Source organism: Haemaphysalis longicornis, unplaced genomic scaffold (assembly GCF_048455015.1).
Source record: "Haemaphysalis longicornis isolate Haplotype H1 unplaced genomic scaffold, Haemaphysalis longicornis Haplotype H1 scaffold_3, whole genome shotgun sequence".
NCBI lineage: Eukaryota > Metazoa > Arthropoda > Arachnida > Ixodida > Ixodidae > Haemaphysalis > Haemaphysalis longicornis.
The window spans coordinates 177,864,772-177,871,215 of record NW_027526335.1 but is presented as its reverse complement, the minus strand read 5'-3'; the positions used below and the strand labels follow the sequence as shown (position 1 = coordinate 177,871,215).

General features: G+C 49.7%; 1 pseudogene; it reads left to right on the top strand.

The window, feature by feature from the left end:
* The first annotated feature begins 2,022 nt into the window (after positions 1-2,022).
* LOC144175560 (large ribosomal subunit protein uL1 pseudogene) lies at positions 2,023-2,676 on the top strand (annotated as a pseudogene).
* The last annotated feature ends 3,768 nt before the right edge of the window (positions 2,677-6,444 follow it).

Genomic DNA, 6,444 nt, shown 5'->3' with positions numbered 1-6,444 from the left:
CGCGGGGGAGCTGAAATTCGCCTCGAGGTAGCGTGGTCCGCGAATGTCTGCAATACTTCGTAACAATTTTTTTTTGTTTGCGTGTGTGTCCGGGATCGCGTATAGGGGTATTTTGATCGCTTTACTGCAAAAACTGATGTTGGATAAAACGATCTAACCGTGATAAGACCGGCGCCCATGGGCAACAAGCAGAACCGTGTGCCAGTGTAACAGACTTCAGGCTACATATCTCTGCAGGGGTTAATACAGGCATTTTGCCACATCAAATGTTTGTATTAAATCTTATCGATATATAGACACTTTGCCCTCACCTGTAAACAAAACTTCTTCTTTCTAAAATTTCGAGCTGCTCTGCAGCATAATTTAGCCGTGTAACTAATATACAACATAAATAAAATAAACGACACAGCTCCTGGAGAGCGTCATATAAGGACATATTAAGTGTCTGCCACCCGGCAACCAGACATGCGTTCGCTTTTGCGTTGCTTAGTTTGATGTAGCCGACAGAGACATCACATTTGAGTAACAGACTGAACTCTTGGCTGGAGTGAGTGAGTGAACAACTTTATTTTGCCCGCATCGGGGATGCGGGAAGAATGGAGGTAGAATCCCCTTCAGTAGCCCCCTTCCGCTTCCCGTCAGATTTTCCGGGGAAAGGAACAACCGAGGGAGGTGTCAGTGTGAAAATCGCCAAGGCCAGCCCACGCAAAACTTGGAGCTGAGTTTACCGCAATGTGACCGCAGCAACGGTGGAGATGTTACTAATACCATCTGCGGCAGAGGTAAGTTTTAGTGACCTATTTTAGTTTGGAAATAAGGTAGAATAATGTTCTGCAACTACTCCAAAGTAACTGTACAGAAAGAGCTCAGCAGAACAAAATTGCCTAAAATCTTGCCTGTAAAGCACACAAGCAACTCAAATGAACCTAGTCTGGCTCATTTATTAACATTTCCATAAAATAATGCGTAAAGTAAGGGTAAACCCGCACCCGCGATGCCTACAGAGCGTAGTCAAGGCAAAGAAGCAGCCGCGCCAGGCCCGCTGTGATCGGGCGCACACTCCAGAGAGGGGGAAAGGCGGCCCGCACCCCGCGACCGCTGCGTGCGAGAGTACGTTTCCCCCTCGCCCGATGGAACGGTCTATAGGCCTTATTTCCTTATTGATGACACCTCCGTTGTGTTGGCGTGAGGTCAAAACGCGGCCGTCTAACAGCCCAATACGTCCGGTGCGGTGTCCTGAGTGGTAGAGTGGATTGGGTTGGCGTGTTACACGAACAGTAAGATACCTACGCCACGGGAGGAAAAGAGACAGCTCTAAGTTTGTGGACTAGGATACAGCTCGGGTATTTCGAAATCTCTTTCAGGTAATTGGCTAGGGCGGGCGTATGCTCAGTCATAAATTACAAACAAACGTGTTTTTGGTGCACTCCGTGGAGGGCATGCAGCTTCGCAGATCATCCGTTTCCACAGCGTGGAAGGGCACTAATTTTTCCTTTCACTTCACCCACGATCATTCATCATCATTGTCAGAGAAATTTGTCCTGACTAGAGGGCGTATTGGAGCACAGCGGCATCAGTAAGGGGACTAAAGCTTCGCTTTAATACTCTCAACGTCCCCGCGTATCACACTTACGATGATCCAGACGGGGAGGTGCATGCCCTTTGGCTCTGCGTTCCTGTCACGGCATGACATCATTCTAAGTAGCGTGAGTGTTTTTAAACTTTTGTCTTGCGTGCTAGGCTAAGTACCATATTTTACCAGAAGAGCGGAATCCTCCTCGAGAACGTACCTGGAGGAGGAGGAAAGTTTTCAAATGCACATTCCTTGTCTACTATGGCTCCAGCAAATGCGTTACTCTGGTAAGGCGTCACTCTTTCTCGGACCATATTCCCAATCGCCATTGTCAACCTTAAAACCAGTCCGTTCTGAGCCACAAGGGTCAATTCTGCGCAGGGATTGATAGCCGCCCGTTCCGTCCATGAAGTGATTCGTGAGCCATCGCCGTTAAGCAGGCGGCAGCCATGGACATTCACGTGCAACCCAGGGCAGTGGAACAAGGCATTCGAGCGGTTCTCAAGGAGGCGATGTTCAAACAGCTCCTCTTCGTCGAGACCGTGAAGCTTCACATCACCCTCTACAGCTTCAACCCTCGCGAGGACAAAGGCTTCGGCGGTGCTATAAGGCTCAAGCACGCCCCCAAATTTAGCTTCCAGGTGTGCGTTCTTGGGGATGAAGAGCACTGCGAAGAGGCGAAGGCGATCGGCCTGTCTTGCCGGACAAAAGAGTCAATTCTGAGAATGAGCAAGAACAAGAAAAGGCTGAGGATGTTTCCGAAAAAGTACGACGCCTTCCTAGCATCACCTTCGCTATACGAAGAAATTCCCGCCGAGGTGCAGAAATATCTGGCCGCGTCGCGCAGGGAACCGGTGCTGATTACCCACGAAGAGTCAATGCAGGCCAAGGTGGAAGAGGTTAAGCATGTCGTCTTCTTCACGCCAATAGAACGTTCTGTCATCACAGCAACCGTGGGAAATGTGAAGATGACACGGGACAAGCTGCTGGAGAACGTTTGCACCGTTGTCGAAAGCCTGGATGCTCACCTAAATGGCAAGTGGGCAAACGTCCAGAACCTGCACATCAAGTCTTGCAAAGGAAACGCGTGCCAAATTTACTAAGCCGCTTTCTGTGTGATTGCCCACCTTCGCAGCGGTGGATGGCCTGCTTGGGTCAACACGGAATAATTACTGCTCAAGAGCAAATTGTGGACACTGGTTGCTGAGAATTTATAAACGGGTATTGCGTAGTAAATGTTCGCTTGTGGTATCGATGTTCTTTCCAATGTGTTTTGTTCAACTTTTGGGATCTGCACCAAAATCTTAGAATTTGCTCTCGGGCAAATCTCTCTAGATATCTGCACGAGCTGGGGTAATTTCGCGTCAGTTTTGGTGATTGGGAGTAGTTCGAGATGACCAATTCACAATGCAGTGCATTGATGTACAAAAACATTAGAGGGACATTTAAAACTGGGGGTGGGAATCATTGCGAAGGCAAGGAATTGTCCTATGAACTAAAAACTCAAGGCCGTTCTGAGCTGCGAATGTGGGTAACCAACAGAGCTCTAAGAACCCGGTATTGTATAGGTATCCATATGTAGAACAGAGCTGGGGCACAGCACTACAGCAAGAGTTAAGAACCCCTCCTGTGTGTCCTAAATCTGCGTCGTTGCCTATTTCCCCCTTTTTTCAAAGGAATAATTGAACGCCATGCAAACTTGTCTTTTCGGCCATGTCGGCCTTTCTAAGAAAGACACTTTGTGGAACGTCCATGGCATGTTCAGACTTCGTGTCGTATGATAATGTGATAATTGTTTTTCGTGTGCGAAAGACACGAGGCATGCTGTCCTTGGAGACAGTTTGTGTTAGGCTGGCATTGTCACGTTTGCTGACCTTGTCGTTGTCGCCTTGGACCACAGTCGCTGATACAGCCTTGTCAGCGACACGAGCATCCTAGTGCTCGTTAGACCTTTCGTCGTCTGTTTGGATATTTGACGCTACCAGGTTCTTGGCATTCCCTGGCGCGTATTTGCGTTCAGCTTCATGAGGTTGAGCTGAGACGAGGGCTCCTTCTTTATCAGATACTTGACGTTCGTTTGCAAGTTTGTAATTCGAAGCATTGGTCACGGCAATCTTACCGCGTTCCTGAAAACACATCCGGTCAACATCTATGGACTGGTCCCCGCCGACTCTTTCAAGGGACAGATTTACGATGTACCAGTGCACTACAACATGCAGCAAGTCCTCGACGACCTCTACTCACCAGGGCATGAGCTTCTGATGTGCCGCCGCCTCGGCAATACCGGGACTGTGGTTATCCCCTTCCAAGCACACAAGGTACCTTTTCATGTGTACTACATTAGTGTTGAAGTTAAACGGTACTTATACAGGAAGACTGTGACAGTGTGTGGTGTCTGCCATGTGTTGGGATATCATGCTTATGTGTACGCAAATCGCAACGTTGGGGCTTGTGACTCCTGCGGGACACGGGAACCGACACCGGCGCACGTCTGCAAGCCGCAGCGTGCCCCAAGGTTCCCCAAGAGGTGCCCCAAGAGGTTTTGCGAGCCTTTCGTCTTGCGCCAGAAAGGACTGGCGAGGGATCGTGAAACCCGGCGTGTGTTCGCGCAATATAGGCCCTCGCGGAGCAGGTCTCGTGGACGCAGCTCATCCCGTCACGCGTCCCGTGGACAATCCCGCTCCAGATCCAGATCCAAGAAGCCGTGCACCTCCCACCCAGGACAGGTGAGCTGGGCAAGCAATGCTTCTCCCTCTGCTCATACCCCTCCACCTAGCCAACCCCAGTGCGCCGAGTGCACAAGGATCAAAGCAGAAAATGAAAGACCAGAGGCCGAATGCGCGAAAGTTTAGGCAGAGCTAAGGAGTCTTAGGGATGAGTTCGCTGCCCTCAAGGAAGCAATAACTACGCAGACCAACGAGAAACGCAGAAAGATGGTGGTAAAGACAGATCTCCCAATTGACCCGGAAGAGCCTAGAGTTGAGCCAAGAAAAGAAAACACACAAATAGTTGAAATAATCACCACGACAATCGAAGCGCACCTGAAAGAGGCTACAGCGAGTATCACAGAGCAGCTTGGCACACTTACAGAACGGGTAGATTCAATGTACACGGAATCAGGTGCCTTGCAAAAAAGGATCGAGATGATGGAAAAGTCGCAGAGTAGGCGCCCAGAGAAGCCGTACGACATACCAAACACGCAAGATCCCCAGGAAGGCTTCTCCAGTAGTAGCAATGGCCCGTAACCACAAATCGAAGGAAAGAACAACAATATGACAGTGGAACTGCAGGAATATTAAACCTAAAGTCGGATCCCTACAGCAGTATATAGGAACCGTGAGTATCCTACCCGACGTAATTGCCCTCCGAGAAACGAATGCGCCTGTCAAACTACCGGGTTACATGACTCATGGCAATTTCCAAATCAATAATTCAGCTACACTCATCAGAAATGAAATTGCAGCCATACAGCATTCATTAACCCAGCATGAACAAATCGGAGTGCTCTCCGAACTGATGCCAGAAAATCTGGAAGAGCCCAGAACCTGTTCGTCCTCAAAGTGTACTGTCGCCCCAAGAGGAAACAGGCGGCGATAAAGCAAATAATTCAACAGGCGGTGCGAGTAGCGGCTGATAACCCGCTCATCATTGTACACGACTTCAACGCCACTCACCCACTGTGGGTATACGGTTACACCAATAAAAGAGCCACGGAACTCAGTCTTGTCATTGAGGAAGAGGGCCTCAACCTTGTCACTGACCACTTGGTCCCCATACGATGACCACTTGGTCCCCATACGAATGGGTAACGGCGTCTCCAGGGATACTTGCCCTGACCTGACTTTAGTCAAGAATATTAATGAGGTCAGCTGGACCAACACAGGTGAAAATCTAGTGTCTGACCGTTATATATTATCGGCAGTCATCCTAGGTCCCGAGTACCGAGCCCACCTAGGTGAGGCCAGAATCACTGATTGGCGCCAATTTCCCGAACGCCGGAAAGCGCAAGGACTATCTAGCGAGATTACAAGCATACAGGAATGGGCCAGAGGATTATGGGAGAACATGAGATCCACGACCCAGAAAGTGCCTAGCGTCAATAAAAAGCTGCTTCAGTTACGGGAGGCTAGAAGAGGACTGATCCGCAGGTGGAAAATGCAACGCTACAAGAGGAAGTTGAAAACGCGCATAGTCGGACTGACAGCGGAGGCCACGAGATACCCAGCGCAACTGAGTCGAGAGAATTGGCTCTCCCTTTGCGACGGCCTAAAGGGTGCTCTCAGTAGCTCAAAAACGTGGAGACTGCTGAGATATTTGATAGACCCGGCCAACAGCAAAGGCCAATCTCGCCGCACAATGACGACGGTTCTGCACTCAATCCCTGGTACGCAGTCAGACCCACGAATAAAATTTCACATCAAATACCTGCCCCCGGCCACCGTTACGATTATCCCAGACTACGCGGGAAGGCCGAATCCTGATCTGAACAGGGACATACAGCTATGCGAAGTGGAAGCTGCAATGGCAAAACTTAGACGAAATATCACTCCGGGACGAAATGAGATTAGTAAGAAAGCGCTAGCGAACCTCGAGCCTTCCTCGGTAACTGCTCTCACCGCATACATGAGCACCGGGTGGAAGAGCGGAACCCTCCCACCGGAATGGAAGACCACAGAAGTGCGATTCATCCCAAAACCTGGCAAAGAACCAGGCATTGAAAACCACCGTCCCATCTCTCTGACTTCTTGCGTGGGAGAGAGAGAGAGAGAGAGAAAGAGAGAGAGAGAGAGAAAGCTCTTTATTAGAGAAGAAAGCCGAGAGGTTTGCCGGAATCATAACACCGACATGCTACTTGGCGGGGGAATGGGTAG